The 20,947-nt window shown below is 44.5% G+C and overlaps 1 protein-coding gene across 3 annotated transcripts in view; it reads right to left on the minus strand.

Moving 5' to 3' along the window:
• LOC117580151 (MOB kinase activator-like 2) overlaps positions 1-20,947 on the minus strand; it is a 33,149-nt gene that overhangs the window by 7,308 nt on the left and 4,894 nt on the right. The window contains exon 1 of one of the 3 annotated variants that reach the window (XM_034266463.1): positions 1,558-1,701. The exons of the other annotated variants lie outside the window; for them this stretch is intronic. The gene's annotated coding sequence lies outside the window, so the exon portion shown is untranslated. Of the gene's footprint in view, positions 1-1,557; positions 1,702-20,947 lie in introns of those variants that run through there. 3 annotated transcript variants of the gene reach the window in all.

Here is a 20,947-nt window from a genome sequence, read left to right on the forward strand (position 1 = left end):
TGAAGGGCCAAGCCAAGCCAAGCCAAGCCAAGCCAAGCATTGACTCATTGAAAGCGTGACAGCATAATGCTAACAGCATAATGGCCACAGCAAAGAGCTCTGTGTGATGGCAGCAAATGAGCTAAAATCAGGCCAAAAGCGTGGACCAAAGTGAGCCAAGAAGCTGCAGCCCGAAGTTGTGGCAGATGTGTTTAGGTCTGAAGTCTAGAACTGGCATAAGCCATGGCCATATAAGGACTACTTTGAGCAACTAGTTTATTGAATGTCTTGGATTCGCTTTGATTTATCTTTCAGCATAAAATATCTCGACCACAGCCATCCTCTGATGGCTTAGATTTCATTTATTTCCGCTTAGGATACACACTTTTGTGTGGGAGGAAACATCAGTATCAATAACTGGGGGAACACTGGGGAAAACTGGGGGAAGGGTTTTGATATATAACCCCCACCCGAACGGTGAACCGGTTTCGATCATAAATGCTAGCGCGAAGGCGGCTGGAGGCCACTCAACTGAGGGGTGAGGGTGAATTACGTCATGTCGATGCATTTATCCAGCTGGTTTGACATTCGCACCGCAATTTCGCAATCCGCACTCTTGGATGATTATTTAAACAGGCAGACAGGGCAGACAGGCCAGACAGACGCGTAAAAGTTGAGTAATTTCCCTTATTCTACGCGTGCTCCCCAGTGCGTATAAATTATCATGGCAAATCAAACGAACGAACGCCAGAAAGCTCGCTTAATTAATGGCAATTACGGGCACGAAAAACTAACGCATCGAAACAGCCAGTCGCTGCCCTCTTTTGATCGATGTCAATTCGTGAGTCAACCCAAGGCACAAGTGCAACAAACATGGCAAAGAAATCAAAGGTTGGGAAATCATTGTAAGTTCCACAGAAAACACAGAACGTGATAGCAATCAGCGAAGAGCAACACAGAGAGAGAAAGAGAGAGAGAGAGAGGGAAGGCTCTGCCTTATCAGCGTGCTGGAAAGCAAAAGCATGAAAAGAGGCAAACAAATTGGCTTTTGCCATTATCAATCATCGAAATAATGGGAGCTTCGATTATTTGATACTGGAAAGAGCTTTTAGACTGCATTCACCCTTTGTAAGCGATCCCCACAAAAAGCTCACAAAAGGAACTGTTACACGAAAATCAATGCACAGATGCCTTGAGGGCGCGAGAGGGGGGGCCTGTCCGAGTTGCATGACAAACTTTTGAAGGTTACGAGGGGGCGGGCATCGGCCGGTTAATCGAGTGTCGAACGCGTTTTTCAAGTCCATTGAAACGCTCAACGCTGACACTCGCTCGCTCGCTGCGGAGATGCTGACGCTGGCGCTGATTGCCGTTGTCGATGCTGATGACAGTGGGGCACCCGTTGTTTTTGTTGTTGTTGTTGTGTCATTTTTGGTGGTCACTTGGCGGGGGGGTGAGTTAGGCAGTTCGGTTCAGTTTGGAATTCATTTCTTGTTGTTTTGTTGTTTCTTTTCAATTGATTTTCATTTATTTCGTTCAATTTTCGCACACCAGAAACGAGTCGAGCGCGCGTAGCCGTACCGTTATTTATTTTATGCGTTTCTTTTATTGTGAATATTTTGTTGTTTTCATTAATCTCCGTTTTGTTTCTCTTGTTTTCTTTATTTTTTTTTTGCGTGCGTACGCGGCCCGCCGTCGGCAGCAGAATCGGAAGACTGTCTGTCTGTCGCGACCGCACGCGCACCTTTGCCGCAGCGCAGCGGGCTTTGGGGCCTGGCTGGCAGTGTGTGCGAGTGAGGGAGCTAGCGAGCGTGCGCTTGTGTGTATGTGTGTGCTAGAAGGCGAGAGAACAACAAGCCAGCCAGCCACCCGAGCAAAATCAGCTGTGTGTGCCCCCAAGCTCGCTCTCTTCTACCCTAGCTACCTGGCTCCCTCTAGCTCTCTACGTTTATCCCGCACTGCATTGCACTCTGAATGAAGTGAAATGAAATGAAATCGGTAACGGCAGTTTGCATTTGAGCTTTCATGTGCATTGCGCAAATATGAAGCTTCTGCCGGCGCTCCGCTGCTTCCCTCCTTGCCATAAATTCTGTTATGCAAACACGCGTCGCGTCGGTCGGTCGCTTCTCTGCCGAGGCTTTCTGTCGGGTTCTCTGCTGCTCTTCCTGCCGCCACGAAAGCCGAATGACGCAGACAAATGTCCAACTGCTGTCGATGGATGGGCTGCAGAGACAGGCCACAGCGAAAGACCTTATGCAGACGGAAGGAGAACGAAGGCGACTAGAGAATACCCTTTAGATCGATTTTAGCAATGAAGCAAGAAAGTTGTGTTCGAATTTCAATAAAGCTGCCTTTGCAGGGATGTCTTGTGGGTGTACTTTTTTCCCTCACTAAATTGCATACCCTTTCAAATCATACAAAAAGCAGTGTGTGCGACAATAAACAGCTGCGTCGGCTGGGCAAATACTGAAATATTCAAGATGGACCAGAGAGGCATCTGCCTGCAGGGGAGGAGCAGCGCAGCGCACGGGGACAAAAGCGTTCGTCAAATTGTCTGTTTGTCAGGGGGATTGTGCTGCTTACGGTTTGCCTTTTGCCTTTGCCAAGTTCAAAATTATTTAAAACAATTAATATTCATTTTGTTCCGTGTTGTTTTCTGCCTGTTGTTTCTGTTCTGTGCTGTTATGTTCAGTTGTTGCTGCTCTGCCTTCAATTAGCCTCGCTCGCTCGCTGATCATCATCATCGTCATGATGTTGAGGTCCATCTCTCTCTTTCTCTTTCTCTTTCTCTCCCTCTCGCGTGCGCACATGCTTTTACGTGCCACATGCGGCATCTTGATGAAGGTGTCAGAAATTTTGCAGCCATAAATTAATAAAAACAATCACAAAACGGCAAATGACTCGAAATTTATTCAATTAATCGGACAAACAGAAAACCAAATTTAGACGCTTTGAAAAATCCAAACAAGGGCAGCGGCGACTGTACCACGTTATGATCTTGGGGTTTATAATGTAAGGAACTGAATAATTGCCAGTGCCAGATCAAATTCTTCAATTTAAATCCTGATTAATATTCTTTCTTTAGCAGAAATATTTTATACAAGAATCTTTTCAACATTTCTTTGTCTTTCTTCTTTGGGTATCCATTAAAAAATAAAAACAGGAAATATAATAAATACATTTAGCAGCAGGAAGTCAGTCGCTTTCAATTGTTTTTTTCACAATAAAAAAAACCGTTTTCGAGCTGTGCTGAGCCTGTGCCAAGTACATAATTATCTCTAGAAAAAATTGTTTAACTGCGGCACTTTATTGATTTTTGCATTGAAGGAGGGGCTGCTGATAGGAAATGGGGGGACAATGGGAGCAGAACAACTCATGGCAAACGCAATAATCTATCAAAGCCACGCTCCATTTACGCAGAGAGACAGAGAGAGAGAGAGAGAGAGAGCGAGAGGGGAGCAGCAGGCTGTGGGAGCGGCTCCCTAGCGGGCATCCATCGTGAGTATGTAAATGTGTGTCACAATTAACAATACAAAATTACGCATTAATCAAGTCACAAAGACAAAAACCTACTGACACATCAAGCGACTAGAGATGGGGGCACTGCAAAACTTCATTTCGTGCGTGCTCGGACAGGTTACAAAGGCACGAAAAGCACGAAAGATAAAGAACTCTATTAGAGATTATAATATTTTAGGAACTGATAGGAACAACTCAAAACAGTGATAGATTGTAGCTTTTTTTCACTTAGAAAGTAATTTTTCTGGCAAAGATTTATCAAAAATGTTCCCCTCAAAACTTGTATACTTTTTAATTGAAATATTATCCGCTTTTAGACATTTTTCACTTATTCGAATTCATCTGCAGAGAAAGAGAGAGAGAGAGGGAAAACTCAGTTTCCTTAATCCAAAATGAGATTCTTAAACTTTGCGGTTGCCGTTGTGGTCGTGTCTTAAGAGCTCGGGCCGCTTTCAGCGCTGTTGGCCACAGCTTAGCATGGCTTAGAAAATATACATTTTAATTAACTTTTCTGTTGTTGTTGTTGTTGTTGTTGTCAATGGCGGATGTGAATGAATGGTTGGATGGATGGCTGGCTGGCTGGCTGGATGGATGGACAGCTGCTTGGCTGAGGAGGATGTAGCTTATTGGGGACTTGAGAGAATGGCCAAAAAGCCCCGCGATATGAATCAGCTTCTTGCCCAAAATGTGAACAGTTCCCAATATTGTCGCTGTCCCTCTCTCTGACTCTGACTCTGACTCTGCCGCTGAGCCAAGACAAAGCTTTGGCCATAAATTGCAAAGTACCGTTTGGCCCATTTGGTGGTGGGGCGGGCACACGGGCAGCATACAAAAACGAGAATCACATCGCCCGCTGCGAGAGCGAGAGAGCTTGGGTTGCTCTCTCTCTCCCAGTCTGTCTCACAGCTGACGACAGCAGCTGGTTCGGGTCTGCTTGTGTGAGCGAGTGTGAGTGGGGGGTGAGTCATTGCCGGGTGACGACAACTGACATTAATGTTTCGCTGATGAGAAGGTAACACAAACAAAAAGAGCCAGAAATAATAATAATAATGGAAAGTATTTAAAGGAGGGAGAAAGAGATACTGAAAGACAGGTAGATAGATGGCGGATGATGATGGGCCATAACATGCAGCTAAATGGATTAAAAAGCGGGCAGACGATGACAGAGAAAGAGAGTGGGGAGAGGGAGCGCGAGCGAGCTCCGATGAAAGCTCCGCAAATGAGTCGCAGCCGGAACTTTAGACCACAACTCAAGGTAAAACATTATTCTTCTTTTGTTTTTTGTTTGTTGGGTGTGGGGTGTTGTCTCTCCTTTTTGTGTTTGGGCGGTTGGTGTGTGTGGGCTTCGAGGGGATTGGGGGGGGGGGGGGGGGGGGGGGGGGGGGGGAATTATGGTCGGGAAATCGTTTCAAGTCATCTTCGCCCATTGTCAACTTTTTTTGTGTCTATTTTTGACATCACTTGAGGTTCTTGGAATAGAAATTTTCCGCTGACCTCTGCTGTTTTTTGGCATTGCCAAGCGCTAAGGGGAGTCGTGTTCCAAATCTTAAGAGCGTCTGGCCTAATGGACAAATAATTACGAGCCACAACATAAGCAACATCTAACGTTCCACTAACCGTTGCACAATTCAGGTCTGGTGACCTGACCGGGGGGAGGGAGTTCGTGGGTCGTCGCCTCAAGAAGCCAATTGGGCACCGGCAATTGTTTCTCTCTTTTTTTTTCCATATTTAATTGCTGCCGTTTGAAGATCTTTAAAGCTCGCTCTCGCTCTCTCTCTCTGAGGCTTTGCTCTCAATTCGCAAGTCCCGTTAGATGGTGGGAAACACAAGCAGACAGGAAGGAGTGTGTGTGTGTGTGTGTGTGTAGCTTCCACTGCAGTAGGTGTGAGTACAGTGCGTTTCAGAACTATAGAACACTAAAGATAGAAGAGCTATAAAATATTTGCTAGCTCAATGTAAGTCTGAGAAGGGAATTTCCTATTCCAGGAATCAAAATAAAAGATAGAACCCACTTTTCCCTGATCTCTAACATGCCTTCACTTTTGTTCCCTTTTGTTTCCCCTTAGCTATGCCATAATTTCTTCTTGCATTTCTGTTTGCTTTTCCAGCAAGATAATCAGAGGGGGTACTTAGCTAATTCTTATTCTTGAGGTCTCATTCTTGGCTAATTACTCGGTTCTCCATCGCTGACTCTGCTGGCCATCAGTCAGCGGGCAAAGGAAGCGTAATGAACTCTCTCGCGGGGGGAATGGAATGGAATGGAATGGAATACCCTTGATACGCCTTCTGGCTTCACTAATTTGAGCGTAATCTGGAAACGCTTTGTGTGGTGTATTGTACCTCGAACAGCTGTTCTTCAGTCATTAAGTGGTCCAGTGCGTGCAGACACTGGAGTGGAATTGGAGTTGGAGTTGGAGTGTCAATGAACGCTGGGGCCATGGGCCATGGGCCATGGGCCATGGGCCAGGGGTCGCCTGAGCGCACCTGTTCCCATTTTGAATATGAGAGCGCCCAAGGCTCCTCCATCACCACCGAAACAGCTGTGACAGCTGGCGCTGCAGGTTATTGGCCAGATGATTAGACCTCAAAATGCTTAATGGATGGGCATGGAATATATTTTTATGGCGTTGCCATATCTAACATGAATCAGAGCAAAATCTCTGGCTAAAAATTGACTGCCTCGTAAGCCAGCAGCAGCCGCAGCAGCAGGAAAAAGTGGTAGAGAGAGAGAGAGAGAGAGAAATGGAGATCCATAAAAGTCCGGCAAAAACAAAATTGGAACAGGAAATTAAAACGTTAGCTACCAGCTGAAGCAGAAACAGAAACAGAAACAGAAAACGGTAACGATGTACACACTGGAGACCCCATATGATAAGGCCCAAAGTCGAACATGTGGAGCGAGAAACCCAACGAGGCAGCGTGGATGGATGGACACACAAAAAAAGGGCAACGCAACAGCTGAAGCTGAAGGAAGGCGGCGGCAGCAGCAAAGATTAACAATGGAGGCAGACAAAAAGTGCAAGTAACATGTGTTACACTGTACTGAGCACAACTGTACCCAGCTATAAGCTGCAACAGTGAGGTCCACAGGGTGGTTTAAGGAGTGGCTGGACAGCCCAACATAATTTGCTCAACGAAATAAAACAATATGCCCATAAAAAGGTTTCCAGTAAGCGAAATATCGATTAAATTCTCGTTTCAGTGTGCCCAAACTCCGTTATGTTGACTGGCTGACCAATGATTAGCATATCGCTTACACCTTTAGCCAAACTTTCGATGTGTTGCCAATTCGTTAACGTGTTAACGATGCCAATTGAGAGGAGCTCTTTGTGTGCGTCTGTCATGGCTGAGGGCGTTCAATTAGCTCTCCCCAAAAGGTACAGTTGGCACCACACAAAAAGTTTCCAATTCCCCACACAATATTACTTCATTTATAAAGAAGATCTCTCCACCTCCTGATGGGGTTTTACTTTTGTTCATTTTTGTGATTTGTTTACAAACCAAAACAAATGCAGACAATACCAAAAAACTTTTCAACATTATTATGCAAATTTCCCACAACGTGTGGCTGAGTTTTTTTATTGGAGTTTTGGGTAGCTTTTGGATAGCTTCTTGGTGTGCCATTGACACTCATTGGGTGTGTGTTTGTATGTGTTTGCCCGACAGGTTTATCTTCTTCAACATTTTATAATGCTCGCTGCTGTGGCTGAGACTCTTCCTTCTGCATAACAAATGCCTCTTGCGTGGCGGTTGGGTTTCCTCTACTTCGCTTCGTACTGTTAGTCATTGCTTCGAGTGGCACTGGCACCCCGCACAAAGGCGACCCCCAAACAGCACAGCACAGAACAGAACAAGTTGTGTGTTACTCACAGGCAGCAGCACTTGGAGACGTGCCTGTGGGCTGTACCCCGCAGCCGATTGCCATGGCAGGTACTCGTCAGCTGGCAATCTATCAGCGATATTAGCTGATTTATGACTTATTTAGCTACCAAAATATGCACTACAAATCGCAACAATCACTTTAGATATCGCTTCCCGTTGCAGCCAGTATTGCCAGCTGCATTTAGGCACTGCAATTGCCAAACTTTAAGCCACAAAGGGGTATCCCAGTTGTCGTAAGGGCAGAGCACAGCCTTTAGCCACGCTCTTTACTTACTATTCTCTGTCTGTACTCTCCCCTGGGCTTGCCTTCATCTTCGTCTGGTGTTTATGCATGTTCATGCAAGTCAATATTTGGTTTCCTAACTAATTATCAGTTCAGCGCACTCTGTGACTCGGGCTGAGTGTCAAACGCTTGCTTCTGCCACTAATTCGAGAGTTCATTTAACTCTGCAGCCAAATCATAATATAAATATAGCTGAGCTACGGGAATGCTGATGAATTGAGGTTAAATTTGGACCACAAGCAAATAAGGAAGTTCTCCTCCTGCTGCTCTGACACTGCCTGCCTGTCTGATCTGATCTGTCCGCTGTTATCGCCGAGGTGTGACCTCCAAAACGCATTTAGGCCTGAGTTATGCATCAATTTACACACTTTGTGCCTTTGCCTTTGCCTTTGTTTCAGTTTTTCGGTTTCTGTTGCCTTTTCTTTCTCGACCATCTTGTGTGTTTCTTTTGTGATATTTTAATTGCCGCACAAACCTTGAATTCGCTGCCACAGAAGTGATTTTTGTTGGTCAAAAAACTAAAAACAAAAGCCTCCTCCACGACACCCTCCACCCAACCCAAGTGAGTGAATTAATGCCAAACATTCTTTCTTTTATTTTTTAAAGTCTTTCGCTTTGACCTTTGACTGTGACAGACAGACTCATTATTATTATTATTAGACTTTTGTGCAATTCTAGAATTTGATCTCAGTTTGGGCTTACTCTTGACTGCCTAATGGCTGGCACTACAAATAAAGCTAAATAGTTCTTTAAAAGATCATAGGAACAACTTCTGTTCCTCAGTGCTTTGTAATTGTTTAATTTTCTTCAGCTGTTTAACAGCTACCAAGGTCTGATCTGGAGAGCTACAAACAAGTTCTTTGTTGGCAAAGAAACGAAAACCCACAAGTAAATGGCTCAGCTAAGCTGTTTGCTAATAGATTTTGTTGTTTTTTCAAGTGTAAATAACATTAGTTGTGATGATAAAGGGGGCACAGAGTTACGGATAATGAAAGTAAACTCAGAATTGTTCTTTATAGGTTGAGTTTGGGTTTAACTTTAGCTTCAAATTTGAGTTCCTTTGTGCACTTTTGAAACGCTTTTTGATTGCCGAAGGTAGGGGAATTTCTTTGTGACTTAAATGAGAATATAAAGATTGCAATTGTGGGATTTATCAGTACAAAAAGTTAATGATTATCTTAAGATTTATGCATCATTCCAACTCCTCGAAGTAAACTCACAATTCCAACTAGAAATTATTCTTGTTAGGAGACTTCTTTAAGAGCTGGGAAGAAGTCAACTTTTGACTTGCAATTTCACTGCTTCTGAGCATTTTTGGAACCTTTTTCCAAGTTTAGCAGCAATTTGGCAGCAGTTCAGCAGCTGTTAAGGTTTGAAATTTGCCACAAAATCACAGTAATAGCTCTTGAGGCACTAAAAACCACCAAAAACTGCCTCTTCATACTTATATTATTTAGTGCGTATTTTTTTTTCGATTCAAAACTTACGCAACGAGACCGCCGAGAAAGGCCACTGGGCCGCCGCCTATGAGCCGTATCTTGCGATGACAGGAGTCGAAGAGGGAGGAGGTTCGGGTGGGCGCCTGCGATGTGGGTGACATGATCGTTGTGGGGCCACTGCTGCTGCTGCTGCTGCTGTTAATTAGCAGCTGCTGCTGCTGCTGCTGTTGTTCGTTGATTTTGCAATTATAATTACTTAGGTAGTTGTTGTTATTGCCGGTTGTGTCTCTAGAAGGCGTGCTGTTGTGATGGTTAATGCAACTATTTGAGAGGCTGCTGCCACTGCTAATGCTGCGACAACTGTCGTCGTCGTCTGTGGAGTTGGCCGCTGAAGCTGCTGCTGCTGCTCCGACTGCTGTTGTTGTTGTTGTTGTTGCCACTATTGTTGCTGTCGCTGTCTTTGGCTTCTTGTGGCGCCTCAGTGCCGCTGCTAGATTATAGCTGCAGGACTCCTTTTTCTTCTTGGTCTTGAGTGGCAATGTCGTCTCCGCCTCACCGCCAGCAATGCTCGCTGCCAGCAACAAAAGACACTTGTCGCTCGAATGTGGCGATGGCGCTTGTTGTTGTTGCCGCTGCCGCTGCTGCTGCTGGAAATAATATTCTGCCTCGACCTCTGCTTCCGCCTCTCCGTGTGCCGTTGTCAGCTGCCGCTGAAGCTTTTGCTGCTGCTGTCGCAGCTTTTGCAACAATGAAGTCTTGCTGCGATGCTGCTGCTGCTGCTGCTTTCCGCTGGCTGCTGCTGCTGCTGCTGTTCCTCTCTCTGTTGTTGTTGGTGTTTTCGTTCCGAAGCCGAGTTCCACGATGTGCTGTGTGGGCGCTCTCAACATCATTCGTTCACTGTCACTTTTCCCACTTTGCTTTGATTTTTGTCTCTTCTTCTTTTGCTGCTGCTGCTTTTTGTTGTTTTTGTTGCTGCGTTCAACTTAGTTTTGCGCACATTTAAATTTTATTCAAGCTCGAAAAACTTTCTTCTAAACTAAAATAAAACATTGTGAATTTTGGGCATTTAGCGAACTTTCAACTTTGTTTCTGCGAATTCCCTTTTGCGGGGTCTTTCGTTTTTAGCTTTTCTTGTTGTTTCGCGTGTGTGTGTGTGTGTCATTCATTGGCTTCAAAATTGCGCCCAGCGACAAAAACGAGCAAAAAAGAAACACCCAAAGAATGGCACAGTGGGGCGGGTTTTGAAAAAAGCGAGAGAATTGCAGATGAAAGGAGAGGCATTTTGGCGGCAGAGTTTGGAAGGAATTTGCAATGCAAACATGAAAATTAAATGAAGAATTCATGGATTTTCATTCATATATTCATAAATTAATTCATAGATTTACATTCATAGCAGTTTTTGCACATTGAGCAACAAATTTATTAGAAAAACTAAAAAATAATTTAAAATTTAATGCGAATTTCTGTAAGGAATTTTATTAACAACTTTTAGGCCTGTTTTTACCTTATTTTAAATAGCTTCCAACAGATTTATGCAAGATTTATTAATTGTTCTAAGAGTTTCCCATAAGAGAAAGGCATTTAAAAATGCAAAAACCTTCACAAACACAATTCAAACTACTCAAAATTGCTCAAATAATATCGAAAACTGCTTTGAAAATCTGTTCAAATGGAACATGTAATTTCCATCACACAAAACTGTGTCATAAACCAACGAAATCTCTGGCTATAAATAACAGATTGGTTCTACCAAAAGATGCGCCCACAAGTTTGACGAAAGCGCTAATCCGCAGAGTAATCTCCACCCCCCGCCGCACAGTCCACCATCCGTATGTTGCTGAACAAGTTTTGTAATAAATTCTGTTGGTAATCGTTCTGCTGAATCCCATTACTAATCTCAGTCGTAAATGTGTACCACAGTGCAGGCCAGTGGCTGGTGCCATGTGCCTTTTGCTGCCTCGTATTTATTATTTACGTTTTATATATATTTTACATACGAAATGTGCTTTTTGCTGCTGCTGGCAAATGATCGCGTGAGCAGCAAAAACAAAATGCAAAGTGCGAGAGAGGGAGAGCGGGAGCGGGAGAGAGATGAGTGAGTAGGCGCGTGCTATGGGGTGGGGGGATGGGTGCAAAGCCTATGGCCAAATCCGCTTATATGTTAATTAGATTTACTACACAGAAATTAATTAAAAGTTTCCTCATCTCTATTTGTGTTTGCACTTTTTGCAGAGATTTGTGATTTGCTTTTTGTTGGCCACGTTAAGGCCAAGTTAAGGGCGGCACACAAGAAATGCTATGCTCTGCCGTTCCTTTGCTTGCTACAAAAATAAAAGCTACAAAGTAAAAGAAAGTAAAAGGCGGCGTCACTCAAATGCTTACGCAATCTCCAAGCACAGGCAGAAAAAAAAACCAGCGAAACGACACGACAAAGCAAAATTAAAACACATCATTAAGGGGAAGGGACAAGAAGAAGGCGGGCGGGGAGACAGAGTCCAAGAAGATGATGCTGCGATGAGGAGGGAGGAGTGCAGCCAGGAGGGAAGAGGCATAACCTTCACCCAAATACCCACAAAACACAAACCAGAGTAGTGCCCACGATAGTGTGGCCTGTAATGGATTGGTTTTACAAGTGAAGGGAAACGGAAGAGCACCAAATAAATGGAAACAAATTTCCAATATCAAAAGAAAATCCCATCAGAAATGATGGGAAAGTTGAGGAAAGTAAAGCAAAGATCAAGCCAAATCACAGCTGAGTATTTAAACATTCCTTAAAGCAAAATCTAGCGCAAAATTCCAGCATAAAGCCTGATAAAAGGCCACGGCCGGAAGCTTCTGTTTTGAATGTCCAAACGTCCCAGTAAGCCACTGCGTAAGCCACACAGAGAAGAGAGATTACAATATCTCTGGGGCAAAGAGATGACACATGGGTTTTGGCTTTTGCATATGCAACAGAATTTTCCCGGCACATGCCATAAGCCATATTACGCCAAGCATGAAGCTTATCTGTTCCTCAACACAACGTGCCCGAGCCTGATGTTGTGATTCAATGATTCAGTGGCCAGTTCCAGGCTGAAAGCAATCTCTGACACTGCGGAAAAAGTAAAAGAAAAAATCCCAGATTTTCTGACATTTTGTAACTTTCACAACAGAGTGGGTTTGAGGTGGGAGTGGGCTGGCTGGCAAAATTGAAAGTGTGCTGAGATCATAAAACACTTCCAACGGGGGGTAAAAACTTTCTAACCAAGACTCGGCTTAATTTGCGCATTACAGAATTAAGTCACTCTGGCAACCATGAAGAACACTTCGCAGAACTAAAGCCACCTCTGGCTGCAATGTTGGATGTTGGATGAAATTGGTTGCCGCCCGCCCGCCACACGCTTTGAGAATATTTTTTGTGTGTAAAATGAAAGTTCGTGCCGCTGCCACGGTTGACAAAGCATGCGGAAATCTGAAATATAAGAAAAATAAAAGCAAAGCCGCCGCAGCAGTCTAGCCCAAAAGCACAAGAAAAGGAAACAACAGAAAAATAAAGCAAAAATAATTATATTTATTTGAATGTTTTGTTTTCTTTTTCTCTTCCTTTGCTTCCAGCCAGCTGCTGGCTGGCTGACTTTTCCGTGTTTATCCGCAGAGCAGCTGTCGTTACTGTGAATTTTCAATTAATTCTCACTTGAAAGCTTTCTCCAGCTCTGCCCTATCCCCAAACCCCTTTCGACGCTTGAACGCTTCTTCTCTGCGACTAGAAAGGGAAGAGAAGAGCCAGAGCCAGAGCCAGAAGTGTCATGGAGTGGGCAAGGTTATGCGTTGTGCATAAGCAATTAGCTCTTTGCGGTTTCCACAATACTCAGGGGGGAGAGAGAGAGAGACTCGTTGGAGTACGACGAGTGGCGAGTAGAAATGGAAATTGATTTGGCGGAACTCTTCTCCTTCACAGTTCTGCGATTATCCATTACTGAAACTTATTTCCACATGAAATTGATTCCCAAATGATCTACTTTTTGGCTGTAGCTAATGTTAAATGTGCGCTTTAAATTAACACATTTGAAGGTGACTCGATAGTTCCCCCTTTTGGTTATTAAATCAGAGCCCATGATTGACTACAAATCTACAGCTGTCTGCTCTGGCTCTTGCTCTAGCAATTAGCCAAGCCTCCCGTGTGCGTGTGTTGCCAAGGGCTTGAACCCGACCAGATGATAGATCGGCTGGAGCCTATGTAAAACGTTTCGATTGCAGCAATTTTCACACTCCGAAGGCCGCGCACAATTGACTGAAATGGAATCGAGTACAATATGCAAATGGGGAGTTGCATCCAAAAGAGAGACAACAGAAAACGACAACAAAGCGGAAAGCCAATCCATGGATCGATCTGTGGGGAGCAGATCTACGTGCTGTGTGAGCTCTTGAACATTTCAATCCACCATCCACTGTGGGGCTGTGGGGCTGTGTGGCTGTCATCTAAACCGAAGCGAAACCTGAGCGATTGCAGAGCTCGCGATGTTCTCACGGCGAGTTACACAAAACGCCGCACATCACGTTTCCAGCATTAATGGGAATGTCTGTCTGTCCGTTTGTCTGTCCGTTCGTCTGGCTATTGCTCCACTCCAATCCAATCTGCCTCCACCTCTCTATACTCCACGGTGTACTTGTCTCTCTCTCTCACTACTCCAATCCATTCCCTCGACTCAACTCCATTCACGACGGCGCTCAGCTCTCAGGCCCCCGTCCGCCATAAACTTATGTAGAGCCCAAAACGTGAGAGAAATAAGAAAGGCAAAAAAGACAACAAATGAAATGAAATCAAATAAAAGTAAAGAAGACACTCGCGGCCAGAAATTACCAAAAAAAAAAAAAAAAAAAAAAAAAAAAAAAAAAAAAAAAAAAAAAAAAAAAAAAAAAAAAAAAAAAAAAAAAAAAAAAAAAAAAAAAAAAAAAGGGAAGAGAAGAGAAACAATAAAATAAAATACTCGTAGACCCAATTAAATCGTGTAAAAAACACACACAGAGTCTCTGCTACTGGCGCGTTAATTAAGCAAATTAGTAAAAAAGAGCAACAAAAAAATTATAAACAATATGCGCTGCGGTCAGCGGCGTCTCGTCTGCCTGTTTAGCCCACTTCTCCACTTCTTCACTTCTCCACTCCACTTCTCCCCTGAGGCGCATTGTCAACATTTTGACCCATAAAATTTCCCACCAAAATTATAGTAATTTTCGCAAAGTCAATTTGATGAACGAAAATGAAAAACAACACGAGGGAAAACCCGGAGATAGATGGATGCTGGCAGCACTAAAATTATAGGAAAAGTGGACGCTGCTTGCTGTGGGAGTTGTGGAAAAATGTAGGAAAAAAAACCAAGGCAATTTTCACTAACCAGTTACCAGGGGGGCCTCTGCTGCCTTCTAGTTGGTGCTGGTTGAAGATGCCGCCGCAAAGAGCAGCGCATCGGGGGCACAACCGCATAATTACGAGAGGCAGAGGCAGAGGCAGAGGCAGAGGCAGGGTGCTGGGGGAGGCACACGCAATCTGGTAGAGATCAGCAGGGAGGCGGCATACATTACATACATTTTACGACTGATAAACCCATCAAATGTGTACATTCAGTAATCAAAAATGCACAAAATGTAGTTGCCATAAGGAAATCAATGATGGGAGGGAGCAAAAATAAAAACAAAAGCAACATTTCGAGTGATGCCTACGCGTGCAACAATCAACTCTCGAGTGTGTATGGAAAAAACCAGCAGATTGCAACATGAATAAATCTTTAGCCACAGGCTCGGCTCTCTGTGCCCCGTGCATGTATTTCTGTGACAGCCAAAAACAATTATTTCAGAAGCCTGCGAACATGTGCGACGATTAGATCTTTGCAGCATTTTATTTCTCGACTGCTTGCTGCGTGCAATTAGAGGTGCAAAGAGGCAGCGCTGACGGAAAACATTTTGCAGATGTAGACTACAAAATATGGGATCTATTTTGGGATACATTTTTGCAGCAGAAGAAAGCAGAAAGTGAAGGCATGGATGGCCGACAGCTGTATAATAAATTTAGCACAGGTCTTCGATTTTGTGTGTTTGCCTTTTGCTTTTTCCCCAACACAAAACAGCTGACATTGACACTTTTCGTGCGGCAGCAAAATCGTTCAAAGTTTATTTATAAAACACGGGAATGAATATCATCGAAAAGGGAAAATGCTTTGCTTTGCTTTGGTTTGGTTTGGGCAAAAATGCGAGAGTCACGAGTGCGATTTATGGCAAACTATAATATAAATAATAAATAATAACAATGGTAAGCCACAAACTACAACTCTATTTCGAAATAATAATAAAAACCACTCGATTTCCGTGTCGCCACTTAACCTTCAACTCGCATTGAAGCCGAAGCCATTCGATGGGCTTCTCTCTTTGTCTCCATTTCTGCCTTTTCCATCTTCGGTTGCCGTCACAGTTCTTGTTCTCACACACACACACACACGCGGCTGAGCGGCCAATTAAAGCAAACAATTTATGAAGTGACGCTAGCAACGCGTCGCCGAGTGTTGCATTTGGCGGAGTATTGGAATTGGCATTGCTCGCGTTTTGAATGGAGCAGCCTTAGGGCTTAATTGTTGCCAAATATTACAAGGGCTTGCGGCAGGGGGAACCAAAGCACAGTTAAAGGTCAAACGAGCATTTGGCAAAAGCTGCAAAAGAGTGCAAAAGCAGAGTGTAGAAAAAGAAACCGAAACCGAAAACGGGCAAAGTCACTCACTACCTGACACCCACCCCCCCAGCCATAGAAAAGCTGTAGAATTATGAGCATCAAAGAGATAAAGAGGGAGAGACAGAGAGCAGGAGAAGCAACAACAATGTCTGTAAAACGAGTTTCACAACATCAACTGCGGCTGTTGAGAGCAGGAAACCTTGCTTTGGTGGCTGTTGCTGCCTCTGCCTCTGCCTCCGCTCCGGTTTACGCTGAACGCTGACGCTGATGGTGACGTGAGCCGTGGAGAGCAGCAGCAGCAGCAGCAGCAGCACCATGAGAGAGCAAGATGCAAGATGCACATGCAATGCGCGAGGTGACATGCTATACATAGATAAGTGCCACTACATGTAGACATGCATGAGGCTGTGTATAAGCTATATAACGGTTCATGGCAAACGGGGCGCTCATCAATCGAAGAGAGAGAGAGATGAAACCCAACAGCTTACACAGTTTAAATCAAAGATAACCCACTTTTCAGATAACTGTGAATATCCTTTTGGGGCATACGAAAACGTGGAAGAGAGATGCTCATTGATTAAACTGTTTATTGCCAGGCAAACACACATAAATTTTGAATGGGAAAGTGTGTTTATTTAATTAATATACAATATTTAGACTGATTTTAAAAGACGCTTTAGGGTCCCAAGACCTTTTGCAATGCGACTTAAGCTTGATTTCTATTACCTCTAATGAAGTTCTCCCTGCTGCCTGCTGTAAACTATTTCATAATCTGTTGTAAGCCAAATCAATAAGTTGCCAAGCCAAATTGGCGTTTCCATTGGAATACTTCGCATACACTTTTCCCTAGAACTGGATATTTCCCGTAGATTTTTGTGCCCTTTGGAAATTCCCAAGTAAGTTGCAAAAAGCAAAACTTTTAGCATGACCAAACCACACAAAAATCGATAAATGCCCCAACGCGAACGGAATAAGCTGTGGGGGAATGCGGTAGGTAGGATGTGTGAAAAAAATAGCATGCGGGCGGACGGGCAAACACCACCGAAGCACTCGTCAAGTGTGAGTGTGTGTGTTCCCCCTGCGTTAACGGGGTTGACAACTGCAGTAACCAGCAGAGGGGGGCAGGGGGCAGACACCTGACAATGCAGTGGAATGGCCGATGGCGGGTTGGGGGATGGCCCAGACAGGAAGCCTCTCAGGAAGGAAGTTCCTGCCGCTGCGGCAAAGGAAGTGGTTAAAACAATATGGAAAAAAAAAACCTAGTGGTGGTGGTTCGGTTCGGTTTGGATCGTTGGCAGCACTCGTGAATGTACCGTAACAGTTGTTACTAGCTGCTAGCTGCTTCTCTCTCTGTTGTTGGTGTGCCAATTCTAGGCGCTGCATTGGCAACAGTCGCGCTTCGCCGGTTTTGCAACTGAACTCGGGGGCTGCCGCCTGCCACCACTGCTGCTGCTGCTGCTGCTGTTGCATTGCGCGTAATCAGTGAAGCAACAAACCGTGGCAGCAGCAGCAGCAACTACATACAACAACAACCACAGCAATAGTTGCAGAAGAGCTCTGGCTAAAACGCTTTGTGTTTGGCGAGGAAAAACTTGTATGCCGTTTGGCAGTGGAATGACACAGTTTCATACGAGTGCCATGAGAGGCACACACACACACAGTACACACACACACACACACCACAACTCTTACACGAGCGCCTTTTGCTTACTTTGTGCCTTCTTTTCAGGATTCGTTCGCGCAATTGAATTGCATTTGATTTTGCGTTTGCGTTTGATTGTATTTGCACTTTTGCATAGCATTTCACAAAGAACAAGAGAGTGGATTGACTCGATGCTGCTGCTGCGCCACGAATATCGAGCGACGGCGGCGCCTCCAAAGCAATGTCAAAAGACGCGAGGAGACGACGAACGACGACCTACGACCCGTTGTTGCTGCTGCTGCTCTTACTGACCGGAATCGAACCGAACCGACCACGCCAAATGAAATTTTTACAATGAGAGCCAGGCCCCAATGAGGCCCGCTGAGTCCGCCGTTTGTCTTTCACTGCTCTGCTGCTGCTGGCTCACACACACACACACACTAGCACCAGACAGAAGCTGGCTGGCAACGAAAGCAGAGCACACAGCAGAGATGACGATGATGGTTGGTGTGAGAGGGAGCGAGAGAGAGAGAGAGAGAGCACAACTTGTGTGTGTTTGCATACAAATAAGTGTGAACGTTTCTGTGTGCGTATGGTTTGACGACCACTTGTTTGACAGGTCTCTCTCTCGCTCTCTCTCTGTCGGTGTCTGTGGCTACCGCTCTTTCGCAGTGTTTTCTGCTCTCTCTCTCTCTCACGCTGAATCAGCTGTGTGTGTGATGCTCAGCAGCTGACAGCGCACAGCGTTGCCAGACGACAAAGAGCGGGCAGCACACTGCGCAAATAGCAGTGAAATCTACTACGTTTTTAGCCAAAGGACAGGGGGGAGTGAAAAAGGAGTGGGGGATTTAATTTTAATAAATATGGGAATGGAGTTACCTTTAGTTTGTTTGGCTTTTAATTGATTTCCGAAGAATAAATGATTTTACTCACCTGCAAGAAAAGAGTTAGAAAAATGGTTAGAGCCAGAAAATAAGCAGCAATTAATTAACCCCCAAGAGGTGAGACCTTTAATTCTTATCAATGGGATGCTTACCCCAAATACCCGCATGATATTCCATCCCATCCCATTCCCTGTCGTCTCCCTGAGGTACAATTATCACGCTCTTTTGGGTTCTCCACCATTCATGCGGAGCAAACAGAGTAAAAAATCAAAAAGGAGAGAGAAGAAAATAACAGAAAGAACAACACAGGAACTGCATTTTCATGGAATCGAGGAATCATTTGATGGCGTAAACGCATCGTCATTCACAGCAAATAAGGTTCAAGAAAACAGGAACACGGCCACAACGCAGCTGTCGGCCAGAAAGAGACAGTGGCAGAGGGAGAGAGAGAGAGAAGAAGGAGCGTAAGGTGAGAAGCAGATAAAGTCGAGGCAGCCAGCCAGCACAGCACCTGTGACCGCCCGCGACGCAGTGCGGCAAGTTCAGTTGCAGCACCACCGACAGAGCACAGTCACACACACACACACACACACACACACAGAGCGGCTAATGGAACGCGCTGCATGATGGAGCCTGCGTCTGGTTGTGCAGCAAACGCAACGCTCGGCTGCTTTCTAGCGGAATTATTCGAATTGCTTTGAGCCCATTACATGTGGCAGCAACCAACGACTGTTAAAGCTGCGTTGCACACGTTCTCTAGCCTCTGCCCTCCCCCCATGCTCAAGCAGAGAGGAGGAGCTTGTGCGAAGATGGACACACGAAAGGAAAAGGCAACGGACATGGTCCCCCAGTGAGGCTACAAATAAAATCTAGAGTATTCTTTGAAACGACTATCGTGGGTCATATTCTGCGCCATTTTCATACACAGTTGCTGGAAAGTTCTTTTGAAAAAATTGAGAGTAACGAGGACTTTATCCTTGTTCTAGTTCTTTCTTACACTCCGAAACCTTTCGATGCGCCAACTGTCAGGGCTGACAGCTAATCAAAAAAAAGAAATATCAGAACCCACGGACATGTATTGATTATTCTGGCAAGGAACATGTTTGTATGATTTGATTCCGTGACCTTTAGTTATCCTTCCTAGTGGATTGAGATTGTATGGAAATAGTCCAGGCGGTTAATACCACATTTAAGTTTACTATTTTTACTCGATTTCTTTATTACTGTTTTGATTTATGCAGGTGTTTTGATAAAGCAAGCACAGGTGGCCCACACAGAAAGCAGCTTTTGATTGTAATTGTTGTTTATCGATCTCTGTTATCTTTGATTTACGATTACTTATCGTGCTGCCTCCCTCTACCACTGGCACTCCATATTTTCTCACCTTCTCCCCCCACCCCACCAACGATCACCGCACACAAATTAATTACAAAGTGAAAGAGCTGCTAACGAGAGACAGGCACAAAGAGAGAGCGAGAGAACGCGATCTGTTCCTGTTGTAGCAGACAAAAACAACAATCAAACGGAATAAACGGCAGAAGTATGCAAAGAAAATGCTGTACAGCGATATTGCTCTCTTGGCTTCACTCTCTATCCTCTATGTTCGCGCCTTCCTTTCTCTTTCTAAGTTGTTTTTATTGCCGTAGCTGATGTTTATGTTGATGCTATACCCTAAGCAAATAGAGTGGCATGATTTTCATATGAGCTTTGCAAAACAGAGAATGGGGTAGGCTTAACCCTTTCAATTATGCATACAGTATTGAGATAACGCCTCTTTTCGTCTCTCTATCGGGTATTCTTCTTTCAATCTGTCGACAAGGGTATCTAAATATTCTATCCCCCACACATTTAACCTTTCTTTCTTGTTTTTATTGCCGTAGCTGATGCTGTCGCTGCCGCAGCGGCTGCTGTTTATTTTATTTTTCTGCTGCTCTTTTTATTCGTTTTTCTAGTTTTATTTGCTGGTGGAAGGAGGAAAGCAGACGGGAGTTTCGTTTAGTCGGTCACGCCACCCCATCTCCACACACACACACACACACACAACACCCAACAAGCGTATGAAGATGTTGCTGTTGTTGTTCCTGCTGCTGTCATTACTACTTACAGTTACTGTGCTTACTGCGCGCTGCTATGCTGCCACCTCTGCTGTGGGTCATGCGCATTGCAGATGACGTCAGAGGTGCCTGTCGAATTTAGGAAGTGCGCAAAAAACACAAACAACAAAAAGTAGCGCCACATAAATGCACACAAGCACTCATTTAGGTGTGTGTGTATGTGCGTATACAGATTTATGCATATGCGTCTCAGAGCAGTCGCTGTGTGATTTATGTGTCGCCATGCCGCCTGCAGGGGGCGTGTCAAAATGAGGAAGGGGGAACAACAACAAAACAAAGTCGTGAATCAGCAGCAGTGACCCCCAATCCAACCACCGTTTATTTATGTATGCATGTCTATTCGCCACATGGAAACCCTACAAAACGCAAAGAAAACGAAAGAAAAACTGCGCAGCAGAAGCGAATTTTAATAATTTACAAGAAGTGTCTGCCGAGGGAGAGGGGAAACTTCCAATAGCGAAAACAAAAACAATGATAGGCAGAGAAAATCAGCTGTTTTTCTGAACTGCGA

This window comes from Drosophila guanche, unplaced genomic scaffold, assembly GCF_900245975.1.
Source record: "Drosophila guanche unplaced genomic scaffold, DGUA_6, whole genome shotgun sequence".
Classification (NCBI taxonomy): domain Eukaryota; kingdom Metazoa; phylum Arthropoda; class Insecta; order Diptera; family Drosophilidae; genus Drosophila; species Drosophila guanche.